This window comes from Hyla sarda, unplaced genomic scaffold (assembly GCF_029499605.1).
Source record: "Hyla sarda isolate aHylSar1 unplaced genomic scaffold, aHylSar1.hap1 scaffold_1154, whole genome shotgun sequence".
NCBI classification, from domain to species: domain Eukaryota; kingdom Metazoa; phylum Chordata; class Amphibia; order Anura; family Hylidae; genus Hyla; species Hyla sarda.
In genome coordinates this window covers 35,009-52,545 of record NW_026607776.1, presented here as the reverse complement: position 1 = coordinate 52,545, position 17,537 = coordinate 35,009, and the positions used below count along the sequence as shown (strand labels likewise).

The 17,537-nt window shown below is 45.6% G+C and overlaps 4 non-coding genes and 2 pseudogenes across 4 annotated transcripts; all 6 read left to right on the top strand.

Moving 5' to 3' along the window:
- The first annotated feature begins 1,343 nt into the window (after positions 1 to 1,343).
- Positions 1,344 to 1,534, top strand: LOC130302193 (U2 spliceosomal RNA). Its single transcript, XR_008852491.1, has one exon. It is a non-coding gene; the product is annotated as a U2 spliceosomal RNA (small nuclear RNA).
- Positions 1,535 to 3,616: 2,082 nt separating this feature from the next.
- LOC130302199 (U2 spliceosomal RNA) lies at positions 3,617 to 3,834 on the top strand (annotated as a pseudogene).
- Positions 3,835 to 9,223: 5,389 nt separating this feature from the next.
- Positions 9,224 to 9,409, top strand: LOC130302187 (U2 spliceosomal RNA). Its single transcript, XR_008852487.1, has one exon. It is a non-coding gene; the product is annotated as a U2 spliceosomal RNA (small nuclear RNA).
- Positions 9,410 to 11,506: 2,097 nt separating this feature from the next.
- LOC130302182 (U2 spliceosomal RNA) lies at positions 11,507 to 11,697 on the top strand. Its single transcript, XR_008852482.1, has one exon. It is a non-coding gene; the product is annotated as a U2 spliceosomal RNA (small nuclear RNA).
- Positions 11,698 to 13,790: 2,093 nt separating this feature from the next.
- On the top strand, positions 13,791 to 13,943 carry LOC130302196 (U2 spliceosomal RNA; annotated as a pseudogene).
- A 1,413-nt stretch (positions 13,944 to 15,356) lies between these two features.
- On the top strand, positions 15,357 to 15,541 carry LOC130302190 (U2 spliceosomal RNA). The gene has a single exon (XR_008852489.1). It is a non-coding gene; the product is annotated as a U2 spliceosomal RNA (small nuclear RNA).
- The last annotated feature ends 1,996 nt before the right edge of the window (positions 15,542 to 17,537 follow it).

Below are 17,537 nucleotides of genomic sequence, written 5' to 3'. Positions count from 1 at the left end.
CTCCAACATGGACTGACATTCTGGCCTACTTTCAGCCGATGCGACTTGTCTGTCGCTGAACAGTCGCTTTTTATGTATTCAGCACCTATGTATAATGTTGTAAAAATGCTCTAGAAGCTAAAGTCGCAGAAATGTCACACATATTTGGCCTGCAACTTTCTGTGCGACAAATTCAGACAGGAAAAATCAGTATAAATCCTTAGAAAATGATCCCCCAGTGTCTCCATCTGCTGGCGGTATTGAATAAGCATTGCTGCACTGATGGGGTATGCATTAGACGAAAAAAAAGAAGAAAAAGAAGAATAATACGCCCAGAAAAGAGGCGAAAAGGAGAAAAACGTAAAAAAACGTGAAAAAAAAGTAAGAGGAAGAGAAGGGAAAAAAAGGTGGAAATGGGTTTAAAAGTGATTTCGGCGGAGAAATATATATATATATATATATATATATATATATATATATATATATATATACGCGCACACACACACATATATATAAACGTATTCTCCGTTGAGATATTGCAGCCGCTGCTGTGTCCAGGCCCAGGAGCCTTAGCACTGTGCTGTGATGTCACTCAATACCACTGACATCACTAGGTGTAAACAACATCTCTCCTTTGCTGTGTATGTGACTATGGAGCTGTTTGGTGATGTCGTCTATTATGGCCTTCATAGAAGCAACAGGAGATTGTTGCATCCATCTAGAACCCTCAGAACTACAGTGCTATGATGTCACTCACTTCCACAGGCCTTGCAGAGTGTAAACAACAACAACCCAGCTTTGTTGTGTATGTAACCATAGGGATTTGTGATGTCACCTAGAACCTTCACAGCAGCGACAGCTTTATGAGGAGCATCAGCACTGCTCTGCCTGAGCAGAACCATCACCGCCATAGGTTGTCAAATAACCCGGGTTTAACCCACACAGGTAAGTCCAATGGGGTGCAGGCATGTCCTCTATGCTTACAGCTTCCCGTGGGTGTTGGTTTGATACCGTTTGGGGACAGCCAAGGAGGCATCTGCAGGCAACAAAGGTAGGTGTGTGCTTGTGTGTGTGTTTCCTATGCAGATCCTAAGCCCAGTGTCACATGCAAGTAGGAGGAGTAAGAAGGGTTCCTGGCAAATCCGGGTTATGGATTGCATTTAAAAAGGCCCCGTGGGAGTGCAATGGGCCCCTGTCTTGCTGCTTAGCAATAATGGTATGGGTTTAGGTTCTGCTGTGTGTACTGGTGGTTGACTGCCCCCCAGCCCAGAGTGTGCATGGAAAATTGTCTGGCAGCCTCCCTGACAGCAAGCAGTGATAGTGCCCATGAAGGGCACCTTGTTGGGCCCGCCCCTTTCACGGTTATCGCTTCTCGGCCTTTTGGCTAAGATCAAGTGTAGTATCTGTTCTTATCAGTTTAATATCTGATACGTCCCCTATCTGGGGACCATATATTAAATGGATTTTTGAGAACGGGGGCCGATTTCGAAGCTTGCTTCCGTCGCCCTATGCATTGACCCGATATGGCAGTATCTTCGGGTACAGTGCACCACCCCCTTACAGGGTTAAAAAGAAAGATTCCTACTTTCATTGCTACCTGCTTGCTGGCTAGCCAGCTAGCCAGCCCTGTGGGCCTTGCTGCTGCTGCAGCCAAAAAACAAAAGGTGGTGCTGCTGCTGCTTCTGCTGCTTCTGCTTCTGCTTGTGTCTGGCCGCTGTTGGAGCGTCCAGGCACAGGACTTCTGCTGCTGCTGACTAAATGGCCTCCTTAATTGGATCATTTGAGTAGCCAGCACACCTGTGCAGGTAGGGCATGACATGATAGGCAGCTGCCTTGATAGCGGGTAGGTGCTGAATGTTCCTAATTGACAAAATAAGATTAATGCTTATGAAGAAATATAAAATCTCATCCCTTCCCCAATATCGCGCCACACCCCTACCCCTTAATTCCCTGGTTGAACTTGATGGACATATGTCTTTTTTCGACCGTACTAACTATGTAACTATGTAACATAACATGGGGGGGGGGGGGGGTCTCCTGGCTGTTCACACAGGTGTGTCATTGCTGTACATTGACCATGCATTGCTTCTGTGGTATTGCAAAGGCAAAGACAAATGCTTCCAGCCATCCATTGCACTAATGGATTGGTCATCAGCTGGCTGTCTATGTCCCGCATCAATATAGACCAAAGTACAGAGGGTTAGGCTATGCTATTGTGCACCTACCTGATGCATCAGAAGGTGCGAGGCCCTTGCTAAATTCTGTGCACAGACTTTGAGATCTATACTTTAGACTGTATCTAAACCTGCTCCAACATGGACTGACATTCTGGCCTACTTTCAGCCGATGCGACTTGTCTGTCGCTGAACAGTCGCTTTTTATGTATTCAGCACCTATGTATAATGTTGTAAAAATGCTCTAGAAGCTAAAGTCGCAGAAATGTCACACATATTTGGCCTGCAACTTTCTGTGCGACAAATTCAGACAGGAAAAATCAGTATAAATCCTTAGAAAATTATCCCCCAGTGTCTCCATCTGCTGGCGGTATTGAATAAGCATTGCTGCACTGATGGGGTATGCATTAGACGAAAAAAAAGAAGAAAAAGAAGAATAATACGCCCAGAAAAGAGGCGAAAAGGAGAAAAACGTAAAAAAACGTGAAAAAAAAGTAAGAGGAAGAGAAGGGAAAAAAAGGTGGAAATGGGTTTAAAAGTGATTTTGGCGGAGAAATATATATATATATATATATATATATATATATATACGCGCACACACACACATATATATAAACGTATTCTCCGTTGAGATATTGCAGCCGCTGCTGTGTCCAGGCCCAGGAGCCTTAGCACTGTGCTGTGATGTCACTCAATACCACTGACATCACTAGGTGTAAACAACATCTCTCCTTTGCTGTGTATGTGACTATGGAGCTGTTTGGTGATGTCGTCTATTATGGCCTTCATAGAAGCAACAGGAGATTGTTGCATCCATCTAGAACCCTCAGAACTACAGTGCTATGATGTCACTCACTTCCACAGGCCTTGCAGAGTGTAAACAACAACAACCCAGCTTTGTTGTGTATGTAACCATAGGGATTTGTGATGTCACCTAGAACCTTCACAGCAGCGACAGCTTTATGAGGAGCATCAGCACTGCTCTGCCTGAGCAGAACCATCACCGCCATAGGTTGTCAAATAACCCGGGTTTAACCCACACAGGTAAGTCCAATGGGGTGCAGGCATGTCCTCTATGCTTACAGCTTCCCGTGGGTGTTGGTTTGATACCGTTTGGGGACAGCCAAGGAGGCATCTGCAGGCAACAAAGGTAGGTGTGTGCTTGTGTGTGTGTTTCCTATGCAGATCCTAAGCCCAGTGTCACATGCAAGTAGGAGGAGTAAGAAGGGTTCCTGGCAAATCCGGGTTATGGATTGCATTTAAAAAGGCCCCGTGGGAGTGCAATGGGCCCCTGTCTTGCTGCTTAGCAATAATGGTATGGGTTTAGGTTCTGCTGTGTGTACTGGTGGTTGACTGCCCCCCAGCCCAGAGTGTGCATGGAAAATTGTCTGGCAGCCTCCCTGACAGCAAGCAGTGATAGTGCCCATGAAGGGCACCTTGTTGGGCCCGCCCCTTTCACGGTTATCGCTTCTCGGCCTTTTGGCTAAGATCAAGTGTAGTATCTGCATTTGGTCTGGTCGGAAGGTGTCTGTGGTACCCCGCTTCTCGGCCTTGGGGGATTGTCTCTCCTTACGGAGGGACTTCACCCCCTTGCTGCTATTGGGGAGCGGGCTTAGTCCACAGACAACGGGTTGCGATCCCCCTGTCTCTGGGACCTTGTGTCTCAGAAGGCATTTTCGGTACGTTGAGCGTTACCTGTAGCTTCGGAAGCACCTAGGGTACCCCCGACCTCTGCCTTGGGTAAGGGTTCCGCTTTTATAGCGGGATTCCGAGCCCCTGCTGCTATTGGGGAAGGGGCTTAGTCCCTGGGTGTGGAAGATGCCGTTCTCCTGGGCTTTCCCCTCTGGGGAAATGTCGATGCGAAATACCATCCGCATAGAGGTGTCGGAGAGCCATCGTCAGTTGAAGAACCTCCGCTTCATTGCGGAGGTGATTCTTCTTGACTACTTCCGCCTCAATAGGGAGGACATCCTGTGTCTAAATGACCAGGAAAGCCGTGGCCTGTATACCGTCACCTTCACGGCCACGGCGTGTTGCGATAACATCTATGCAACCTTGTCTGGTGCGGACCAGAGGGACGATCGACTCGACGGTCTTTCGTTCCAGTTCCTCTATGGTGAGGAACATATACCGTTGGTGGTGGCTATGCACAGCCCTCATGTGACCACGGAGGATATAGCCACTTTTCTTCGGCGATACTGCGAAGAGGTGCGATTCGCAAACAAAATATTGAACTCCGTGCGGTTCTGGAACGGCAAGAGGAAGTTCTGGGTCAAGCTCCGTAAGGATCCCGGTGGTATTGGGGGTCTTTGCCATCCGCCCCCAAATTTTGCCATCGGGAGAGTTCGGGGCTTCCTGTTCTATCCTCAAATGCCTATGTATTGCCGAAATTGCTTGAGGTTTGGCCACACCCAGGAGACCTGCGGCGCGGAGCGTGTGATTCGCTGCAATAGGTGTGGCCAAGAAGGTCACATAGCCTCAAGATGTAGCCATACGATAAGGTGTAACCTCTGCGGAGAGGAAAATCATGATTTTAATTCCTGTCCCCATAAAGCAAAAACTACGATGGGTGGGTCAAGGCTGGGCCCACCCAAAGAGGGGACAGGACAAAAGACGTCCTTTTTTAAGATGCCCAAACCCCAGAAGGCAGGTACTGATGGGTCCAGGCCCAAGACCTCTGGTGCTCCATCGGGGGGCCCACCGGTGGTAGTGCTAGGGGGAGGCCATGGGGATTCCACGAAGCCCGGGCGGGTGATCGAGTTTACTGCCCGGGAAATTGAAAGACGTCGATCGACTTCCTACCTGGCTCAAGAGCCCGCCGAAACTTCTGAAGGGGGCTCACCTGTGGCGGGTGGCAGCCGACGGGCCTCGGTGGGGGCAGAGGTGGACCCAAAATTGCAGCATAAGCCAGGTACTGGCTTGGCCCAGGGTCGCCCTGCTCCGGACGAAGAGGCCCCGGTGAAAGCCCGCCGGAAGGGGAGCCAGGTGGCCAGGTCTGAGCCCGGTCCTGTTACTCCGCCTATACAGGACAGGGCCAAGAAGACAAGTGGCGCCAAACCAGGGTTTGCTGCCCCGCCAGCAGTGGACCCGGTGGGTAAAACTGGCCATCGTCGATCGATGGGGAAGTTGGAGCAACAGTCCTCAGCAACGCTTGCTGGGGAACAAGCGATGAAAACTTCCCAAGGTAGCGGCAAAGGTTCCGGAAAAGAGGCCTCACAGGCCCCTGTGCAGCAGTTCCAGTCGTCAAAAGATGAAAGAAGACGCAGATCCATCAGCCGGGGGCCAGAGATTACATCGAGTGAGAGCAACACAGAGGATATGGACAGCAGTATGACATTTAAAAGACAAAGAGAAGAAGAAGAGGAAGACATTCAAAGGAAAGCGGCGTGCCGTAGTTCGGACGAGAGCGAGCTCAGGGTCGGAGCATCATCGATCTCAAGCTCCGACCCTCAGAACATTAAGGAGCTGATGACCCCGCAGGCGGGGGATGACGGTACGCAGCTTATTATTGACTTTGATTCTCCAAGCACGGACTCTCCATAAACTATGCCTATCCCTGTAAAAATTGCCTCACTCAATGTGAGGTCCTTAAAGAGCCCTGATCGCAGGGCTGCTTTATTTTCTTATCTAGAGACATGTGACTTTGACCTTTGCCTGCTACAAGAATGTGGAATCCCTAGTAAAATGGACTATAAAGACTTAAAAGAAGACTGGAAGCTGGGCCCATCCATATGGTCCGGTGCAAATGACTGTCGTTCTGTGGGTGTTGGGCTGCTCTGCCGAGGCCAGTCCTTTTCTATTCATACAGTAACTGAGATTGTGCCTGGCAGAGCTCTTTTAATTCATCTATATTTTAATGGACTTTTAATTCGTGTTTTAAATGTGTATGCCCCTCCTGATAAACAGGAGCGGGCAGAACTATTTGAAATTTTACCACTGTTTTGTGTTGGGTCTTCCCCCCTGCTGGTGGGAGGTGATTTTAACTGCATACGTGATGGGGAACACCGGCAGGGTGGGGATATTAATCGTAAAGACCGCACTTCTTACCTGCTTAAAAATTTTATTGATGATTTTAACTTGAAAGATTGCTGGAAGGATCTCTTGCCGGAGGACCCGGGCGCCACATGGTCCAATGGAAGAGTGAGCTCCAGAATCGATTTTATTTTTTCCTCTAGAGCTTTTAAACCCCTGAAATGCACGCTCGAGCAGAATATCTTCTCTGATCATAAGCTCCTCTTGGTGGTCCTGGAGCTAGAGGGGGAGCAAAAAGCAAAAAGGGGCCTCTGGAGATTAAACACCACACTCCTAGAGGACCCTGAGATAAAAGAGGAGTTTGTGCGGACCTACCAGTGCTGGCAATCACAAAGAAAACCCCACGAGCCTATGCTGCACTGGTGGGAGGGCACCAAATCTAAAATCAGATTTTTTTTTATCAAAGCAGGTAAGAAGAAGGCAAAAATGGAAAAACAGTGGTTTTATGTTCTTAACATGCGTTTAAATGTACTTTTTAAATTGAAAGAAGCTGGTATGGATGTAGAAAATGATATTTTAAACCTTAAAACTGAAATAAAACATGCCATAGAAAAGAAAGGGAAACAAATCATTTTTAACTCACATGTGCAGCACCTGGAGGAGGGCGAGAAATGTTCCCGTTTCTTTTTTAAAAAAGTGATGAATAGGAGGGATATCATCCAAAACCTTGAGGGTGAATCCACTCCAAAAGGCATGTTAGATGCAGTTTTTAACTTCTACCAGCTTCTTTTTAATAAGAAAGATCTTAATCCATCCTTTTTAGAACATGTTCTTAATTCCCTTGATTTTAAGCTAGATGTTTTAGACCAGGAGGTTTTATCCCGTGATCTTAACTTAGATGAACTTTTATTTGTTTTTAAAAGTTTTTCTAGTGGGAAGGCCCCTGGGGAAGATGGTTTACCCATCGAATTTTATTTAGCTTTTTGGGATATTTTAAAGGATGATATGGTTTTATTGTATAAAGAAACTTTTATTGTTAATGAACTTCCCCCTTCCTGGAGGAGGGGGATTGTATCATTACTTTTTAAAAAGGGTGAAAAGGATATGCTAAAAAATTGGCGCCCCATCACACTTTTAAATGTCGATTATAAAGTTTTAGCCAAGTTATTAGCTGTCCGTTTTAAACCTTTTATTCATAAATTAATTCACCCAAATCAGGTTTGTGGGGTACCTGGAAGGTCTATAGCTGAATCCCTAAATATTTTAAGAGATGTTTTATGGTATTTTAAGGATAGAAATCAAACTGTAGCAATTTTATCCTTAGACTTTGAAAAAGCCTTTGATAGGGTCTCCCATGAATACCTGTTTTTAGTTCTTAAAAAGATGGCAGTGCCTGAAACGATTTTAAGCCGAATCATGCTTTTATACCGATCCTGTTTTAGTCAAGTCTCTGTTAATGGCTTTTTAACCAGCGGTGTTCCTCTTTTATCAGGTGTCAAACAGGGCTGCCCCCTGTCCCCACTCCTTTTTATTTGCGCAATCGAACCACTGATGGCCCTCCTCAGAAAAGACCGGGTAGTAAGAGGCGTACCGATACCTGGTGGAGGAGGGACCCATCTAAAGGTGTTGGGGTACATGGATGATGTCACCATACTGTGCCCGGACTCTCCATCCATGAGGGGGGCATTGAGGAACACCAGCTATTTCTGCGAGGTCTCTGGTTTTAAGCTAAACACAGATAAATGTGACTGTTTTTATATTGGCTCCTGGGATTCATCCATCACCCCAGGAGTCACAATGCAACAGGATCAAATTAAAGTTTTAGGTATTGTTTTTAACCAGGTCAATGATGGGAGCCCTAACTGGGATTCAGCTATAGCTAAGATGGAGAAGAAGATTTTAATGTGGAATCTTAGAAACCTTACCATGGAGGGGAAGATTTTAATAATAAAGATGGTTTTACTCCCTATTATGCTATACATTGCCATGGTATTTCCTCCATCTATTTTATACATTAAAAAAGTAACTAGAATTGTTTTTACTTTTTTATGGGGTTCAAAAATGGAGAAATTAAAGCGTGATTTTATGTACAAAAGTAAAGATAATGGCGGGAAAGATGTTCCTAACCTTTTTACTTTCTTTTACATAAAGTATTTCTGTTTCTGTTTTAAAATTATTAAATCCGATGGCATTTTTAGCTGCTTTTTAAGGTACGCTGCGGGCATGGTTTTTAAAAGATGGTTGCGCATCCCTCTGAACGCTCCGGTGCTTCTGTGTCCCCCAAAACATTATGTGGTGTTGGAAAAGACAGTCAGGCTCCTAGGTCTCCAAGATTTGGAGCCTGACATACTGGGGGACCAGAGAAAGGTATCAAAGGTCCTCAGGCGGAGTGAGGTTACCCTGGCAGTGTCCAATTTCACACAGGCAAGATCCAAAAAGGTATGGCGGAACGTGTACGGGAAGTTTCTGGCGAATGTACACAGGGATCTTGCCTGGGCAATCGTCCACCAGTGCCTCCCTACTCGTGAGTTCCAGCACAGGCGAGGACTGGTGGCGAGAGCCAAGTGCCCGAGAGATGGCTGCGGAGTGGACGAAACGGTGCTGCACATATTTTGGAACTGCCCTTTTGCACGGGAGCTTTGGAGGAAGGTAGGCCCACTTTTGAAGTGGGCCTGCGGCCTAAAAGATTTTAATCACGAATGTGTCTTTTACGGTCTTTTTAACTGCCCCAATTTTAAACAGCAGATGATCTGCTGGATGATTATTAATTGTTTTAAAAATGCCATCTGGAAAGTTAGGAACATCTTACTTTTTAAACATGATTTTATTGATGTTAAAAACTGTATAAAGCTGGCCCTGAGTGAGATGTACATCTATTACCTAAGAGACAAGAAACAGTTGGGGGCCAGCGAGGCAGCATCCATGTGGTGTCTGCCTCTATGGAACGAAATAACAATATAATCAGTTTTTATGACATTTGTATAATGTTTTATCCTGCCATTTTTATTTTTTCTCCTTTTATAACTGGTTTTATTATTTGTATTTTAAAACTTTTGTGAACCTTTTATTATTTTGCATTTTAAATTCTGTATGGTTTCTTATTTATTCAATAAAATTTTGTTGAAACCTTATCTGTTCTTATCAGTTTAATATCTGATACGTCCCCTATCTGGGGACCATATATTAAATGGATTTTTGAGAACGGGGGCCGATTTCGAAGCTTGCTTCCGTCGCCCTATGCATTGACCCGATATGGCAGTATCTTCGGGTACAGTGCACCACCCCCTTACAGGGTTAAAAAGAAAGATTCCTACTTTCATTGCTACCTGCTTGCTGGCTAGCCAACTAGCCAGCCCTGTGGGCCTTGCTGCTGCTGCAGCCAAAAAACAAAAGGTGGTGCTGCTGCTGCTTCTGCTGCTTCTGCTTCTGCTTGTGTCTGGCCGCTGTTGGAGCGTCCAGGCACAGGACTTCTGCTGCTGCTGACTAAATGGCCTCCTTAATTGGATCATTTGAGTAGCCAGCACACCTGTGCAGGTAGGGCATGACATGATAGGCAGCTGCCTTGATAGCGGGTGGGTGCTGAATGTTCCTAATTGACAAAATAAGATTAATGCTTATGAAGAAATATAAAATCTCATCCCTTCCCCAATATCGCGCCACACCCCTACCCCTTAATTCCCTGGTTGAACTTGATGGACATATGTCTTTTTTCGACCGTACTAACTATGTAACTATGTAACATAACATGGGGGGGGGGGGGGGGTCTCCTGGCTGTTCACACAGGTGTGTCATTGCTGTACATTGACCATGCATTGCTTCTGTGGTATTGCAAAGGCAAAGACAAATGCTTCCAGCCATCCATTGCACTAATGGATTGGTCATCAGCTGGCTGTCTATGTCCCGCATCAATATAGACCAAAGTACAGAGGGTTAGGCTATGCTATTGTGCACCTACCTGATGCATCAGAAGGTGCGAGGCCCTTGCTAAATTCTGTGCACAGACTTTGAGATCTATACTTTAGACTGTATCTAAACCTGCTCCAACATGGACTGACATTCTGGCCTACTTTCAGCCGATGCGACTTGTCTGTCGCTGAACAGTCGCTTTTTATGTATTCAGCACCTATGTATAATGTTGTAAAAATGCTCTAGAAGCTAAAGTCGCAGAAATGTCACACATATTTGGCCTGCAACTTTCTGTGCGACAAATTCAGACAGGAAAAATCAGTATAAATCCTTAGAAAATTATCCCCCAGTGTCTCCATCTGCTGGCGGTATTGAATAAGCATTGCTGCACTGATGGGGTATGCATTAGACGAAAAAAAAGAAGAAAAAGAAGAATAATACGCCCAGAAAAGAGGCGAAAAGGAGAAAAACGTAAAAAAACGTGAAAAAAAAGTAAGAGGAAGAGAAGGGAAAAAAAGGTGGAAATGGGTTTAAAAGTGATTTCGGCGGAGAAATATATATATATATATATATATATATATATATATATATATATATATATACGCGCACACACACACATATATATAAACGTATTCTCCGTTGAGATATTGCAGCCGCTGCTGTGTCCAGGCCCAGGAGCCTTAGCACTGTGCTGTGATGTCACTCAATACCACTGACATCACTAGGTGTAAACAACATCTCTCCTTTGCTGTGTATGTGACTATGGAGCTGTTTGGTGATGTCGTCTATTATGGCCTTCATAGAAGCAACAGGAGATTGTTGCATCCATCTAGAACCCTCAGAACTACAGTGCTATGATGTCACTCACTTCCACAGGCCTTGCAGAGTGTAAACAACAACAACCCAGCTTTGTTGTGTATGTAACCATAGGGATTTGTGATGTCACCTAGAACCTTCACAGCAGCGACAGCTTTATGAGGAGCATCAGCACTGCTCTGCCTGAGCAGAACCATCACCGCCATAGGTTGTCAAATAACCCGGGTTTAACCCACACAGGTAAGTCCAATGGGGTGCAGGCATGTCCTCTATGCTTACAGCTTCCCGTGGGTGTTGGTTTGATACCGTTTGGGGACAGCCAAGGAGGCATCTGCAGGCAACAAAGGTAGGTGTGTGCTTGTGTGTGTGTTTCCTATGCAGATCCTAAGCCCAGTGTCACATGCAAGTAGGAGGAGTAAGAAGGGTTCCTGGCAAATCCGGGTTATGGATTGCATTTAAAAAGGCCCCGTGGGAGTGCAATGGGCCCCTGTCTTGCTGCTTAGCAATAATGGTATGGGTTTAGGTTCTGCTGTGTGTACTGGTGGTTGACTGCCCCCCAGCCCAGAGTGTGCATGGAAAATTGTCTGGCAGCCTCCCTGACAGCAAGCAGTGATAGTGCCCATGAAGGGCACCTTGTTGGGCCCGCCCCTTTCACGGTTATCGCTTCTCGGCCTTTTGGCTAAGATCAAGTGTAGTATCTGTTCTTATCAGTTTAATATCTGATACGTCCCCTATCTGGGGACCATATATTAAATGGATTTTTGAGAACGGGGGCCGATTTCGAAGCTTGCTTCCGTCGCCCTATGCATTGACCCGATATGGCAGTATCTTCGGGTACAGTGCACCACCCCCTTACAGGGTTAAAAAGAAAGATTCCTACTTTCATTGCTACCTGCTTGCTGGCTAGCCAACTAGCCAGCCCTGTGGGCCTTGCTGCTGCTGCAGCCAAAAAACAAAAGGTGGTGCTGCTGCTGCTTCTGCTGCTTCTGCTTCTGCTTGTGTCTGGCCGCTGTTGGAGCGTCCAGGCACAGGACTTCTGCTGCTGCTGACTAAATGGCCTCCTTAATTGGATCATTTGAGTAGCCAGCACACCTGTGCAGGTAGGGCATGACATGATAGGCAGCTGCCTTGATAGCGGGTGGGTGCTGAATGTTCCTAATTGACAAAATAAGATTAATGCTTATGAAGAAATATAAAATCTCATCCCTTCCCCAATATCGCGCCACACCCCTACCCCTTAATTCCCTGGTTGAACTTGATGGACATATGTCTTTTTTCGACCGTACTAACTATGTAACTATGTAACATAACATGGGGGGGGGGGGGGGGTCTCCTGGCTGTTCACACAGGTGTGTCATTGCTGTACATTGACCATGCATTGCTTCTGTGGTATTGCAAAGGCAAAGACAAATGCTTCCAGCCATCCATTGCACTAATGGATTGGTCATCAGCTGGCTGTCTATGTCCCGCATCAATATAGACCAAAGTACAGAGGGTTAGGCTATGCTATTGTGCACCTACCTGATGCATCAGAAGGTGCGAGGCCCTTGCTAAATTCTGTGCACAGACTTTGAGATCTATACTTTAGACTGTATCTAAACCTGCTCCAACATGGACTGACATTCTGGCCTACTTTCAGCCGATGCGACTTGTCTGTCGCTGAACAGTCGCTTTTTATGTATTCAGCACCTATGTATAATGTTGTAAAAATGCTCTAGAAGCTAAAGTCGCAGAAATGTCACACATATTTGGCCTGCAACTTTCTGTGCGACAAATTCAGACAGGAAAAATCAGTATAAATCCTTAGAAAATTATCCCCCAGTGTCTCCATCTGCTGGCGGTATTGAATAAGCATTGCTGCACTGATGGGGTATGCATTAGACGAAAAAAAAGAAGAAAAAGAAGAATAATACGCCCAGAAAAGAGGCGAAAAGGAGAAAAACGTAAAAAAACGTGAAAAAAAAGTAAGAGGAAGAGAAGGGAAAAAAAGGTGGAAATGGGTTTAAAAGTGATTTCGGCGGAGAAATATATATATATATATATATATATATATATATATATATATATATACGCGCACACACACACATATATATAAACGTATTCTCCGTTGAGATATTGCAGCCGCTGCTGTGTCCAGGCCCAGGAGCCTTAGCACTGTGCTGTGATGTCACTCAATACCACTGACATCACTAGGTGTAAACAACATCTCTCCTTTGCTGTGTATGTGACTATGGAGCTGTTTGGTGATGTCGTCTATTATGGCCTTCATAGAAGCAACAGGAGATTGTTGCATCCATCTAGAACCCTCAGAACTACAGTGCTATGATGTCACTCACTTCCACAGGCCTTGCAGAGTGTAAACAACAACAACCCAGCTTTGTTGTGTATGTAACCATAGGGATTTGTGATGTCACCTAGAACCTTCACAGCAGCGACAGCTTTATGAGGAGCATCAGCACTGCTCTGCCTGAGCAGAACCATCACCGCCATAGGTTGTCAAATAACCCGGGTTTAACCCACACAGGTAAGTCCAATGGGGTGCAGGCATGTCCTCTATGCTTACAGCTTCCCGTGGGTGTTGGTTTGATACCGTTTGGGGACAGCCAAGGAGGCATCTGCAGGCAACAAAGGTAGGTGTGTGCTTGTGTGTGTGTTTCCTATGCAGATCCTAAGCCCAGTGTCACATGCAAGTAGGAGGAGTAAGAAGGGTTCCTGGCAAATCCGGGTTATGGATTGCATTTAAAAAGGCCCCGTGGGAGTGCAATGGGCCCCTGTCTTGCTGCTTAGCAATAATGGTATGGGTTTAGGTTCTGCTGTGTGTACTGGTGGTTGACTGCCCCCCAGCCCAGAGTGTGCATGGAAAATTGTCTGGCAGCCTCCCTGACAGCAAGCAGTGATAGTGCCCATGAAGGGCACCTTGTTGGGCCCGCCCCTTTCACGGTTATCGCTTCTCGGCCTTTTGGCTAAGATCAAGTGTAGTATCTGCTCACTTGGTCTGGCTGGAAGGTTCCTGGGGTACCCGTGCCTTGGCCTTGGGGGATCGCTCTACCTATTTGGTGGAGCTTCACCCCCTTGCTGCTTTTGGGGTTACGGCTTACTCCCCAGGAAACGAGAAGTGATCACCAGGCAGCCACTGGGTCGCCTGGTTGCAAACAGAGGACGGAAGAAGATCTCGGCAGCTGAACAGACATGGCGGATATACCTGAATATGCTCGGGTCAAAAATGCTGTTCGATTTATCGTGGAGGAGCAAGCCAGAGGAGAAAAGAATCTGGACTTCTTAATCGTGGAGATCTTGTTTGGTCTGTTCCAAGTGCCAAGAATGGAGATCTTGACAGTCATGGATTACCCTCGAAAGGGAGTCTATGATGTTACTTTCAACAGCAAGTCTTTCTACAGAAAATTTTTGGAAACCTTGGAGAAAACCCGGAATCATCCAAAGATGGAAGGCATAAAATTGGTTGAGCACTTTGTGGACAATACCAAGCTGTTCACAGTTAAGATGTACTCGCCATACACGAAAGAAAGTGACATCAAGCTCTTTTTGCAGGAATTTTGTGTGGAAGTAGAGGAAAGAGGTAAAGTCCTTAACCAACACCAGCTTTGGACAGGAAAATGGAAGTTCTTGTGCAGACTGAAAGAGGATGCGGGGGCGCCCGGAAGATTGTTGCTCCCACCAGCTCGGTTTAAAATAGGGAAGGACACAGGGGATTTATTTTTCCCAGAGATGGGAACTTTCTGCAAAAACTGCAAACAATACGGGCATGAAAGTTGTGGAAAGATAATATGTACCAAATGTCTAAAGGAAGGTCATGTCTTTTCTGAGTGTGGCCAAAGTAAGACCTGCAGGGCCTGTAAAAAGACTGGGCATTTCTTTAAAGACTGCCCGGAAAAATCTGAGGCTATGGAAGTTGGGGTGAAATTGAAGAGGAAGACAAAAGAAGAGACTATAGTTCCAGAGGCCAAAAAAGTTTCTGGCAAGAGCAAAGAAAAGTTGGACACAGGAAAAGAAATGGAAGAAGAAAGCGTAAGTGAGGCTTCTGAAGGGGAGCACACAGAGGAATTAAAGAAAATAATTCTCAGTGAGTATTTTTTCTGGATATTTGGGTGAGGTGCTAGACCAAGCCCCAAAGGAAGAAAAAGAAATATTTGTTCAAGACCTAGTAAAATTTAAAATAAAAGTGAATACCCGGCTTGAAACTGTGAGGGGAAAAATAATGCAGTCCATGAAGCCTGATGTAAGGCGCTTCATGGCGACCTACCAAGTGTCACCATGGTTGGCAGTCCCTGTCAAAGAAGCTTTGAAGAGTGGAGCTCTTCAATTCGGTTTAATTGATTATTTGGCAGTTTTCGCATGGAGAAAGGGTTTCATTTTGGATTAAGGTTTATTTGAGTTATTCTTGTTAGTTGTTTTGTTGTTTTAATTTGTTTTATTCTGGAAATAAAAAAAAAAAAAAAAAGTTACCTGATGATGAGCACAAAAATCTAGTTCATATGAGATCTTAGAACTATGATTTAGTTCTGAGGGAAACTTAAAAAAAATCTGTTCTTATCAGTTTAATATCTGATACGTCCCCTATCTGGGGACCATATATTAAATGGATTTTTGAGAACGGGGGCCGATTTCGAAGCTTGCTTCCGTCGCCCTATGCATTGACCCGATATGGCAGTATCTTCGGGTACAGTGCACCACCCCCTTACAGGGTTAAAAAGAAAGATTCCTACTTTCATTGCTACCTGCTTGCTGGCTAGCCAGCTAGCCAGCCCTGTGGGCCTTGCTGCTGCTGCAGCCAAAAAACAAAAGGTGGTGCTGCTGCTGCTTCTGCTTCTGCTTGTGTCTGGCCGCTGTTGGAGCGTCCAGGCACAGGACTTCTGCTGCTGCTGACTAAATGGCCTCCTTAATTGGATCATTTGAGTAGCCAGCACACCTGTGCAGGTAGGGCATGACATGATAGGCAGCTGCCTTGATAGCGGGTGGGTGCTGAATGTTCCTAATTGACAAAATAAGATTAATGCTTATGAAGAAATATAAAATCTCATCCCTTCCCCAATATCGCGCCACACCCCTACCCCTTAATTCCCTGGTTGAACTTGATGGACATATGTCTTTTTTCGACCGTACTAACTATGTAACTATGTAACATAACATGGGGGGGGGGGGGGGGTCTCCTGGCTGTTCACACAGGTGTGTCATTGCTGTACATTGACCATGCATTGCTTCTGTGGTATTGCAAAGGCAAAGACAAATGCTTCCAGCCATCCATTGCACTAATGGATTGGTCATCAGCTGGCTGTCTATGTCCCGCATCAATATAGACCAAAGTACAGAGGGTTAGGCTATGCTATTGTGCACCTACCTGATGCATCAGAAGGTGCGAGGCCCTTGCTAAATTCTGTGCACAGACTTTGAGATCTATACTTTAGACTGTATCTAAACCTGCTCCAACATGGACTGACATTCTGGCCTACTTTCAGCCGATGCGACTTGTCTGTCGCTGAACAGTCGCTTTTTATGTATTCAGCACCTATGTATAATGTTGTAAAAATGCTCTAGAAGCTAAAGTCGCAGAAATGTCACACATATTTGGCCTGCAACTTTCTGTGCGACAAATTCAGACAGGAAAAATCAGTATAAATCCTTAGAAAATTATCCCCCAGTGTCTCCATCTGCTGGCGGTATTGAATAAGCATTGCTGCACTGATGGGGTATGCATTAGACGAAAAAAAAGAAGAAAAAGAAGAATAATACGCCCAGAAAAGAGGCGAAAAGGAGAAAAACGTAAAAAAACGTGAAAAAAAAGTAAGAGGAAGAGAAGGGAAAAAAAGGTGGAAATGGGTTTAAAAGTGATTTCGGCGGAGAAATATATATATATATATATATATATATATATACGCGCACACACACACATATATATAAACGTATTCTCCGTTGAGATATTGCAGCCGCTGCTGTGTCCAGGCCCAGGAGCCTTAGCACTGTGCTGTGATGTCACTCAATACCACTGACATCACTAGGTGTAAACAACATCTCTCCTTTGCTGTGTATGTGACTATGGAGCTGTTTGGTGATGTCGTCTATTATGGCCTTCATAGAAGCAACAGGAGATTGTTGCATCCATCTAGAACCCTCAGAACTACAGTGCTATGATGTCACTCACTTCCACAGGCCTTGCAGAGTGTAAACAACAACAACCCAGCTTTGTTGTGTATGTAACCATAGGGATTTGTGATGTCACCTAGAACCTTCACAGCAGCGACAGCTTTATGAGGAGCATCAGCACTGCTCTGCCTGAGCAGAACCATCACCGCCATAGGTTGTCAAATAACCCGGGTTTAACCCACACAGGTAAGTCCAATGGGGTGCAGGCATGTCCTCTATGCTTACAGCTTCCCGTGGGTGTTGGTTTGATACCGTTTGGGGACAGCCAAGGAGGCATCTGCAGGCAACAAAGGTAGGTGTGTGCTTGTGTGTGTGTTTCCTATGCAGATCCTAAGCCCAGTGTCACATGCAAGTAGGAGGAGTAAGAAGGGTTCCTGGCAAATCCGGGTTATGGATTGCATTTAAAAAGGCCCCGTGGGAGTGCAATGGGCCCCTGTCTTGCTGCTTAGCAATAATGGTATGGGTTTAGGTTCTGCTGTGTGTACTGGTGGTTGACTGCCCCCCAGCCCAGAGTGTGCATGGAAAATTGTC